Source organism: Cucurbita moschata, unplaced genomic scaffold (assembly GCF_002738365.1).
Source record: "Cucurbita moschata cultivar Rifu unplaced genomic scaffold, Cmos_1.0 Cmo_Scf00069, whole genome shotgun sequence".
Taxonomy (NCBI): Eukaryota; Viridiplantae; Streptophyta; class Magnoliopsida; order Cucurbitales; family Cucurbitaceae; genus Cucurbita; species Cucurbita moschata.
This window is the reverse complement of record NW_019268585.1, coordinates 600,757-612,900: the sequence shown is the minus strand read 5'-3', so window position 1 is coordinate 612,900 and position 12,144 is coordinate 600,757.

The window sequence follows — 12,144 nt, the reverse complement described above, 5'->3', positions numbered from 1 at the left end:
TACATTTTCAAAAAAATTTCAATTTTGTAAATAAGATATTCCACTAATTCTATACTCATTTTCATTTGTAAACAGATATTCTTGGCCAATTTTTATCCATTCTTTGGCTACTATCTTACCGATTTATGGATCTGCCAACTAAAATTTTATTGATTCTAATTGTAACGACCCTAAATTTCCACATATATAGAGTCGCCACTAACGTCTCATGCTCATCTCTAATGCAAAATAGAAATCTAAGAATGCTCATCTTTATTAGCGGAAAAATTTAAAACTTCAGAATACATTTAAACATTGGAAAACACTGCCGGACTTACGTGTTTCAAACATCGTGCTAGAGTTCAAAAAGATAAAATAAAACGATTACAAATTAATTAATATAAATGAATGAAATGCAAACGCCCTATCCTAACCAAGACTAGGAATTAAATATGCAACTATCCTATGCACGCGCCACAGTCTCTGATCACGATGCCACCGTCAACCGTACATGGGCGCCTTGCCTTTACCTGAAAAACAATATGGCACACGGCCTGAGTATTTCGAAGAAATACTCAGTAAGTGACCCCACTATAAGGGCCATGCTAATGCAAACACATGCAATCATGAATAGGGACCTATCTCTAATCATCTTAAGGATGGCCTCCAGTCTCGGACAAATTGGATGTGTAGTACTTCCCTACACACGACTCACACGTGCGAGTGTGAGTCCCTAGGGCGCTCGCCCACCCCCTAGACCCTCTGGTCAAGCTAATCTGTAGCGACGTCCGGAGGTCAGCGGAACCCCATAGTGTCATGCGTCTCATGAACACCCTCATCTGTGTGCTTTCGCACCTGTGCGCAATGCGCTCATCATAAGGTGCGCGTTCGCACTCATCATCTCTAGGGGAAGTAGCCCTATGCTTAAGAACATACAAAATGTATAGGTCCCTCTAAATCCATCGTAATGTCTCTTTTGCCACAACCCTCTAGTCTCATCTCTTTGTTACTCTAGGTAACGCATACTCGTGGATATTTATATTAATATCATTTTCATGCTCTTAGGGTTGTGTTCTACGTCGATCTAACGACATGATGCAATATGGCACTCATCATCATCTAGCATGCTCAATATGGAAAACATCATCATATTAAGGTAAAAATCATGCAATCATCATGCTCATCATAACGCCACAACGTGCATCAAACATATCAAGCGTCACTCAACAAAATATGTATATACTGGCACATATCATCAAGCATCATACAATTTATTTAGCCTATCCTATAGTAAGGCCACTTACTTGGTTGGCCTTGGCCGAAGCACTCCCTAAATAGCTAAACGTAAGCTCTCGTTTCGTGAGAGCTGCTTCCTACGTACCCAGAGTTTGTTTCCTATCACACCGTCCACCACTTTCCGTTAATATTTCACAATTAATTTACCTATAATTTAATAAATATGAAATACGGCTCTGAAACGGCCTCAGATACCTTAATCGGGGCCGAAAAGAGATTCGGGAGGGTCAGAACAGTGGAAATCGGGCTGAAAACAGGTGAGCCGAGCCGAACAGCCACCGGAGGAGCCGCCAGAGCGCCACCGGAGGGAGCCCGAGCCGTTTTCTTCGAGACGAGCCGAGGGACTGCCTGCGCTACTGTGTGACACGTGGCAGCAGCAGAGAGAGCCACGTCTGGCGATAGTGTCGGGTCGAAGCGCGGGTCCTAGTCCGATTCGGGTCGTGGTTCGGGTCGCGGGCTGTGGAAGGCTACTGGGCCAAGACTAATAAATGGGCTTGCGGCCCAGCCCAGTAAGCCGAGGCCCAACGATTAGTCTTGGCCCAGTAGCCCTCCACAGCCCACGACCCGAACCGGGCTGTGACCCGCGCTTCGACCCGACACTGCCGCCCGACGTGGCTTTCTCTGCTACTGCCACGTGTCACTCAACGACGCAGGCAGTCCCTCGACTCGGCTCGGTGCAAACGGCTCGGGCTCCCTCCGGCGACGCTCCGGCGGCTCCTCCGGCGGCTCCAGCGGCTGTTCGGCTCGGCTCACCTTTTCTCAGCCCGGTTTCCACTGTTCCGCCCCTCCCGAATCTGTTTTCGGCCCCGATTAAGGTATCCGAGGCCGTTTCAGAGCCGTATTTCACATATATTAAATTATAGGTAAATTAATGGTGAAATACTAACAGAAAGTGGTGGACGGTGTGATAGGAAACAAACCCCGGGGACGTAGGGAGCGGCTCTCACGGAACGGGAGCTTACGTTTAGCGATTTAGGGAGTACTTCGGCCAAGGCCAACCAAGTAAGTGGCCTTACTATAGGATAGGCTAAATAAATTGTATGATGCTTGATGTTATGTGCCAGTATATACACATTTTGTTGAGTGACGCTTGATATGTTTGACGCACGTTGTGGCATTATGATGAGCATGATGATTGCATGATTTTTACCTTAATATGATGATGTTTTCCATATTGAGCATGCTAGATGATGATGAGTGCCATATTGCAGCATGTCGTTAGATCGACGTAGGACACAACCCGAGCATGAAAATGATAGTAATATAAACATCCACGAGTATGCGTTACCTAGAGTAACAAAGAGATGAGACTAGAGGGTTGTGTCAGAAGAGACATTACGATGGATTTAGAGAGACCTCATGCATTTTTTATGTTCATAAGCATAGGGCTACTTCCCCTAGAGATGATGAGTGTGGACGCGCACCTTACGATGAGCGCGAATGCGCACAGGTGCGAAAGCACACAGATGAGGGTGTTCATGAGGCGCATGACACTATGGGGTTTCGCTGACCTCCGGACGTCGCTACAGATTAGCTTGACCAGAGGGTCCAGGGGGCGTGCGAGCGCCCTGGGGACTCACATTCGCACGTGTGGGTCGTGTGTAGGGAAGTACTACACATCCAATTTGTCCGAGACTGGAGGCCACCCCTAAGATGATTAGAGATAGGTCCCTATTCATGATTGCATGTGTTTGCATTAGCATGGCCCCTATAGTGGGGTCACTTACTGAGTATTTCTTCGAAATACTCAAGCCGTGTGCCATATTGTTTTTTTCAGGTAAAGGCAGGGCGCCCATGTACGGTTGATGGTGGCATCGTGATCAGAGACTGTGGCGCGTGCATAGGATAGATGCATATTTAATTCCTAGTCTTAGTTAGAATAGGGCGTTTGCAATTCATTCATTTATATTAATTAATTTGTAGTCGTTGTATTTTATTTTTTTTCTTTTTGGAACTCTAGCACAATGTTTGAAACACGTAAGTCCGGCAGTGTTTTCCAAAGTTTTAATGTATTCTGAAGTTTTAAATTTTTCCGCTATTAAAGATGAGCATGCTTAGATTTTTATTCTGCATCAGAGATGAGCATGAGACGTTAGTGGCGACTCTGGATATGTGGAAATTTAGGGTCGTTACATTTTCCCACTTCCACTCTTGTATGCTTAGGGGCTGCAACAACCCCGCCGCCTTTTGTCTTGAAGCTTTCACTTGTTGACAAACTAAGCACTTGCTCACAAACCCGGTCACATCTCTCTTCATGCTCTTCCACCAAAAGTGTTGTTTTAAATCTTGGTACATCTTAGTACCTCCTGGATGCATGGCAAATGGCGAGTTGTGAGCTTCCAACAGTATCTCCTTCCTTAAATCCTCTATTGCCGGAACGCATAAGCGCCTCTGATACAATAGTCCTTCATCTGATGACTTCGAGAATCCATCTACTGGACTTTCGTCTAGCTGTCCTAGGACTTTCTGTAGGTTAGGATCCTCTCGTTGGGAGATAATAATTCTCTGCCTAAGCGTAGGTTGAACTGTGAGTCGGGCCAGCTGTGCTATGACTCCCTCGGTCGCTACAGCTATGTTGGCTCGCTCGAACTCTCTTTGTACCCTCACTTCCCTCGTAATGAGGGCCGACGAGTGGACTGTCTTCCTACTCAAGGCATCTGCAACCACATTTGCTTTCCCAGGGTGGTATTGGATATCTACATCATAATCCTTCACCAATTCTAATCACCTCCTCTGCCTCATGTTTAACTTCTTCTGGGTGAAAAAGTATTTCAAACTTTTGTGGTCGGTAAAAATTTGGATTTTCTTGCCATACAAGTAATGTCGCCAGATTTTCAGCGCGAACACTATAGCGGCCAACTCTAGGTCATGGGTAGGGTAGTTCTTTTCATATTCCTTAAGTTGACGAGATGCGTATGCGACAACCTTTCTGTGTTGCATTAACACACATCCCAGTTCTTTCATGGAGGCGTCACTATAGATCACATATCCCTCGGAGCTCTCGGGTACTATGAGTACCGGGGCGGTTACCAATCTCTCTTTTAGGTTCTGGAAACTTGCCTCACAAGCATCATCCCATCTAATGGCACCCCATTTTTTGTTAACTTTGTTAAAGGCGAGGATATTTTAGCGAAGTCCTGCACGAACCTTCGATAATATCCCGCCAATCCTAGGAAACTCCTTACCTCCGTTACCATAGTTGGGTGTTCCCACTTTGTGATTGCTTCGACCTTGGTGGGGTCTACAGATATTCCATCCTTTGACACCACGTGTCCTAGGAAAGAGACTTGTCGTAACCAAAATTCGCATTTGGAGAACTTGGCGTACAACTTGTGCTCTCTTAGGGTGGTTAGGACTTTTCGGAGGTGTTCCTCGTGCTCTAGGTCGGTTCTCGAGTATATGAGGATGTCGTCAATGAACACAATCACGAACATGTCTAGGCATTCTTTGAATACCCAGTTCATTAACTCCATAAATACAGCTGGGGCATTGGTGAGGCCAAATGACATCACTACGAGCTCGTAGTGACCGTACCTTGTCCTAAATGCTGTTTTTTGGTACATCTTTCTCATTAATCCTAATTTGGTGGTAACCGGACCGAAGATCTATCTTAGAGAATACTGTTGCCTCTCTGAGTTGATCAAACAAGTCTTCTATTTTAGGCAGAGGATATTTGTTTTTTATGGTTCTCTTGTTTAGCTCTCTATAATCGATGCACAGACGCATCGATCCATCTTTCTTCTTAACAAACAACACTGGCGCACCCCAGGGGGACACGCTAGGTCGAATGAATCCTTTATCTAGTAAGTCTTGCAATTGCTCCTTGAGTTCCTTCAACTTTGCTGGCGTCATGCGATAGGGTGCTTTGGAAATAGGCCCAGTTCCCAGCTCGAGTTCGATGACGAAGTTGACCACACTCGGGAAGGGGGTATTCCATGTAAGTCATTTGGAAATACATCCGGGAACTCGTTTAATATTGGCACGTTTACTAGGGTCTTTTCCTTTCCTCGTATGTCTACAACACATGCTAATATAGCCCATCCACCTTGTTGGACTAATCTCTTTGCTTTCATCATCGAGACTACCTTGGGGGTAACCCCAGTATTTGTGCCTTTAAATTTAAAGGTAGGTCCTGTCGGTGGTGAAAATTTTACTTTCTTTTTGCGACAGTCTATACTAGCTCGATTTTCAAATAACCAATCCATGCCTAGTATGACGTCGAAATCTGTCATGTTTACCACCATCAGGTCAACGCTTAAAGTTTGGTTCCCTATGATTACTTGGCTATCCTTTACTCTATCCCTAGATACTAAGTCTACCCTGCAAGGGTGCTTACAGACATTTCATGCAATAAGGGTTCTAATTCGAACCCTGCTTGTACAACAAAAGGCATGGAAATAAAGGAATGCGTGGAACCAGAATCAAATAAGGTAAAAGCGAAATGACCTAAAATGGATAGTGTACCTGTCACCACGGCGTCGGACCTCCCAGTGTCCTTGCTGGTTGACGCGTAGGCCCTAGCTTGAGCTCGCGGTGGTGCTGGTTGATTCGTTTGCTCTACTACTCTGGGTGGGTTTGCTTGTGCTGCAGCATTTCCGGTCGTGCAGTTCACGGCGATGTGCCCCTCTTGACCACATCTATAACACGCTCGGCTGCCAGCCATACACCTCCTATCGTGTAGTCTTCCGCAGATAGTGCACCCTTCCACTCTCCTCCCTCTGGCCCCATCTTGATTCCTAGGGTTCCTGTCAGTACGTCGGGGAGGGCGTCGCTCATCCCATCTAGGAATGGGTCTGTTATTGGAACGGTGCCTACGTGCTGGTGGTGGGCGGTTAGAGCCTCTTGATTCATGAGGACGCTTCTGCCCAATTATAACTGGCTCTTCACGTCGTTTCTCATCCTTTGGTTTCTCTAAAGCCTTGGCAGTTCTCAAGGCTTCCTCATAAGTCTTTGGGTTGAATGCCTCCAACATGCGGCGGATTCTTGGTACCAAACCCAATACAAATTTCTCTGTCATCTTTTCCTCAGTGTCCACCATGGACGGTGCAAATCTCTTGAGTCTATTAAACTCTCGGTTGTACTTCTCCACTGTGAGTCCGCCCTGTACCAGGTGGGCGAACTCCTGCTGCTTTTTAAGTCGCTCTGACTTAGAATAATATGCTTTTTAAGTCGCTCTGACATGTTGCGTTCTTTTGTAGGACGAAGGTTGCGTAGGCGACCTTTTGGTTCTCTGGGCACTCCATAGTCTCAAAGGTGGTTTCCACCGCTGTAATCCACATTTGGGCTTCTATGGGGACTACTAGGGAACCCGTGAATGGTCGAGGGTCGTATCTCTTGAAATCCGTTATCCAGTTTGAACATATAACAGGTTGTGGAGGGTTTATTGGGGCATTGGCCTGTGCCAGTGCCTGTGCCTGTACCTGTGCCAGTACCTGTGCCAGAGCCAACGCTTGTGCCTGGGCCTGTTCTTGGGCTTGTTCCTGGGCCTGTTGTAGACTGGCTTGCTGATTGGTTACCAAGGTTTGAATTAGGGCTTGGATGGAGTCACACATTAACCTAGTATTAGCATCTACTCCCCCCACTGGGGGTACAACTTCAGGTGCGACTTCGAGTGGTAGGGTAGGCTGGGGTGAAGGTTCTACTGGTGGTGGAGGCTCAGCTTGTAGTGGAGCTTGAGGAGGTAGCTCAACTGGTGGTAAGACTAGGGGCGACGTAACTATTACCGGCCCAGTCTCTGATCTTTCTTGAGGTGGGCCCACTACTGCCACACCTCATCCTACTTCTCTACGACGGGGTCGCCCCCATCCTCATCTTCCTCTTCCTCTTCCTCTTCCTCTTCCTCTTCATCGTCCTCTGGGCATGGTTCTATAAACCAATATCCTTGCTTAAGTCTAAGGCCTTAATACTATGCATATATATAAATAACAATACGCACACTATACAATACATCGTAACGCCAAAGAAGTAAACATTCATCATGCTAAGCATCATATCATGCTACTAACAAAATTACTCAACATGCAACACATGACATCATACTCTTAAATAAATACGTGGAATATCACAACCATTTCAGTAATGCCAACATAAAAAAAATGCATGCGAGTTTTAAAACGTTTCTCTTTTCTTATCTTATGCAAGGCGTACCTGACGGTGACGGGGCATCGACGTTGGGACCGTGGAGCGTGCCAAGCCTACATCGTAGGCTAGTCTACAGAATCTAAAAACCTAGAGCTCTGATACCAACTGTAACGACCCTAAATTTCCACATATCTAGAGTCGCCACTAACGTCTCATGCTCATCTCTAATGCAGAATAGAAATCTAAGAATGCTCATCTTTATTAGCGGAAAAATTTAAAACTTCATAATACATTTAACATTGGAAAACACTGCCAGACTTACGTGTTTCAAACATCGTGCTGGAGTTCAAAAAGACAAAATAAAACGATTACAAATTAATTAATATAAATGAATGAAATGCAAATGCCCTATCCTAACCAAGACTAGGAATTAAATATGCAACTATCCTATGCACGCGCCACAGTCTCTGATCACGATGCCACCGTCAACCGTACATGGGCGCCTTGCCTTTACCTGAAAAACAATATGGCACACGGCCTGAGTATTTCGAAGAAATACTCAGTAAGTGACCCCACTATAAAGGCCATGCTAATGCAAACACATGCAATCATGAATAGGGACCTATCTCTAATCATCTTAGGGGTGGCCTCCAGTCTCGGACAAATTGGATGTGTAGTACTTCACTACACACGACTCACACGTGCGAGTGTAAGTCCCTAGAGCGCTCGCACACCCCCTGGACCCTCTGGTCAAGCTAATCTGTAGCGACGTCCGGAGGTCAGCGGAACCCCATAGTGTCAAGCGCCTCATGAACACCCTCATCTGTGTGCTTTCGCACCTGTGCGCATTCGCGCTCATCATAAGGTGCGCGTCCCCACTCATCATCTCTAGGGGAAGTAGCCCTATGCTTATGAACATACAAAATGCATGAGGTCCCTCTAAATCCATCCTAATGTCTCTTCTGACACAACCCTCTAGTCTTATCTCTTTGTTACTCTAGGTAACGCATACTCGTGGATATTTATATTAATATCATTTTCATGCTCTTAGGGTTGTGTCCTACGTCGATCTAACGACATGCTGCAATATGGCACTCATCATCATCTAGCATGCTCAATATGGAAAACATCATCATATTAAGGTAAAAATCATGCAATCATCATGCTCATCATAATGCCACAACGTGCGTCAAACATATCAAGCGTCACTCAACAAAATATGTATATACTGGCACATATCATCAAGAATCATATAATTTATTTAGCCTATCCTATAGTAAGGCCACTTACTTGGTTGGCCTTGGTCGAAGTACTCCCTAAATAGCTAAACGTAAGCTCTTGTTTCGTGAGAGCTGCTTCCTACGTCCCTGGGGTTTGTTTCCTATCACACCGTCCACCACTTTCCATTAGTATTTCACAATTAATTTACCTATAATTTAATAAATGTGAAATACGGCTCTGAAACGGCCTCGGATACCCTAATCGGGGCTGAAAACATATTCGAGAGGGTCGAAACAGTGAAAATCGGGCTGAAAACAGGTGAGCCGAGCCGAACAGCCGCCAGAGGAGCCACCGGAGCGTCACCGAAGGGAGCCCGAGCCGTTTGCGCTGAGCTGAGCCGAGGGACTGCCTGCGCTGCTGTGTGACACGTGGCAGCAGCAGAGAGAGCCACGTCGGGCGGTAGTGTCGGGTCGAAGCGCGGGTCGCAGTCCGGTTCAGGTCGTGGTTCGGGTCGCGGGCTATGGAAGGCTACTGGGCCAAGACTAATCGTTGGGCCTCGGCTTACTGGGCTGGGCCGCAAGTGTTTGGTTTGCAGGCTTGCTCAATTGGACCGTGGGTCTAGTCTGGGTTGGTTCAACTGAACCGTAGCTTCTGGGCCAGTTTGAGGTTTGGGCCGCTGTAGTCGGGCTGGGTCGAAGGCAGAGGCCAAGGGAGGAACGGGTTGGCTCTCTCGGGGTTTGGGTTCGGGTTGACCCGGATCCGTGGATGTCGTCTTCCTTACCCGACTTCGGTCGATTTTCCGGCAAGCTTTCTCTCTCCTTTCCGCGGTATTTCCGTTGCCGATTTTGGTCCTCTTCCTTCCCTTTTCCTCTTTGTTCATCGTCCTTCTTTCTTTTCTGGGAGTTTTGCGGCCTAAAAGCCACAGATCTAAGAATCGATTAAGAAAACCTAATTTATCGACCTCTGTTACCGACGACGACGCTTACGAAATAACACGAAACGCACCCTGAGTTATTGTGCTTTCGTTAGGGATCCTTCTCATGGTGGTAACAGGTCATTTGGTGTCGGTTTGAGGGTGGTTTGAGGGCTCGTCGGAGAAACTGGACACTCGCCGACGTTTGTCCGAAATCTCTCTCTCTCTCTCTCGAAATTTTCTATCTTTTCTCCCTTTACAAGTGTTCTGAAGATGCTGGGTGTCGTGGGCTGAGGGCTGGGCGTGCTGTAGCCGTCGTTTCGCGTGGGTTCCGCGAAACTCGGCGGTCGCCAGAAAACTCGCGGGTTTTCTGGCGACTGAGTTTTTAATTTAATTTTTTTTTTAATTTAATTTATTTTTTATTTATTTTTTTATTATATGTATATATATATATATTTTTGTTTCTTTCCGGGGTCGTTACACTAACCTTATTTCCTATAACTTCCAATGCTAACAAAAAATCTAATTAATTGAATATGAGATCTAATTATTACATGATCTAGTAAAATAAGAAAGGAGATTTGATCGATTTCTTATACCTATAACTAAAAAAGAAAAAGGAAATCTGAGACAGGATTTTACTAGACCAAAATCTCTCCAATATATCTGCATCATATCCTTGTTCAAACACCATTTTACTTTTTCCCAAATATGACATTTTTTTTTGTTTATTTTTAGATGAACTGTGGTGGGGTTGAGGAAAGAGGATGCAGTTGGGACGATAAGTTAGTGGAGAGGGGTGGGTAAATTTTATTTTTATTTTTATTTTTAAGTAATCCTTTTTAATCATTTAATTATCTTTTTTTATTATTATTATTTTAACGTATATATATTTTTAATTATTTTTATTTGTTTATTAATATTATAATTATTATTATTTGTTGGCTATTCCATTACCTATTGTGATGTCCCACATTAGTTGGGGAGGAGAACAAATCACCCTTTATAAGGGTGTGGAAATCTTCCCCTAGCACACACGTTTTAAAGCCACGAGGGAAAGCCCGAAGTTACATTTAAAATGCAAGATTAAAAAGCTAATTTTTTTATATTAATTAAGATAAAATATTGAAAATTTATTAAAAGAAAATTAATAAATAGATTTTTTTTTTTTTTTTTATACTTCCTAGGGTCATATTTTTTTTAGGACAAAAATGTATAAGAATGATTAAAAAAAAAAGAAAAAAAAGTATATTTTTGGTAGTACGATATCAAGGGAATATATCGAGTGAGAGAAAACGCTATATTTATGGCACAAAATTCATCACATTTTGTAGCATCATGTTAGAGGCATGGACATAAGTAGCTTTTGTTGACATTGTATGCATTTCATCGACAAAAGTCTCTATTGACACATTCATGAGAGAGTTTCGATAGAAAGTAACCTCATATGTTATTGTGATTACACTTTAACAATGGAAAGAAAGTACACATTAACACTATTAAGTTAGAAAGGAGAAATTTTGAAGGATGAGAGTTCTTTGTGACCTATGTGCCTTTTAGTGCTCTATGATGCTTTTTATTTCAATAAATATGAAAGAGATGAACATTTGACCTTAAAACAAATAAGAGTGTTTTTATTTATAGCTTTGGATTGACGAGAAAATGCAACTAAAGAATGGATTACATCATGCTAGATGATGATGAGTGCCATATTGCATCATGTCGTTAGATCGACGTAGGACACAACCCTAAGAGCATGAAATTGATAGTAATATAAATATCCACGAGTATGCGTTACCTAGAGTAACAAAGAGATGAGACTAGAGGGTTGTGTCAGAAGAGACATTACGATGGATTTAGAGGGACCTCATGCTTTTTGTATGTTCATAAGCATAGGGCTACTTCCCCTAGAGATGATGAGTGCGGACGCGCACCTTACGATGAGCGCGAATGCGCACAGGTGCGAAAGCACACAGATGAGGGTGTTCATGAGGCGCATGACACTATGGGGTTCCGCTGACCTCCGGACGTCGCTACAGATTAGCTTGACCAGAGGGTCCAGGTGTGCGAGCGCCCTGGGGCTTACATTCGCACGTGTGAGTCGTGTGTAGGGAAGTACTACACATCCAATTTGTCCGAGATTGGAGGCCACCCCTAATATGATTAGAGATAGGTCCCTATTCATGATTGCATGTGTTTGCAATAGCATGGCCCCTATAGTGGGGTCACTTACTGAGTATTTCTCAGGCCGTGTGTCATATTATTTTTTTTTAGGTAAAGGCAAGGCGCCCATGTACGGTTGACGGTGGCATCGTGATCAGAGACTGTGGCGCGTGCATAGGATAGTTGCATATTTAATTTCTAGTCTTGCTTAGGATAGGGCGTTTGCATTTCATTCATTTATATTAATTAATTTGTAATCGTTTTATTTTATCTTTTTGAACTCCAGCACAATGTTTGAAACACGTAAGTCCGGCAGTGTTTTCCAATGTTTTAATGTATTCTGAAGTTTTAAAATTTTCCGCTAATAAAGATGAGCATGCTTAGATTTTTATTCTGCATTAGAGATGAGCATGAGACGTTAGTGGCGACTCTAGATATGTGGAAATTTAGGTTTGTTACAAGGTCATTCTCATCTTTTTTTTTTTTTTTTT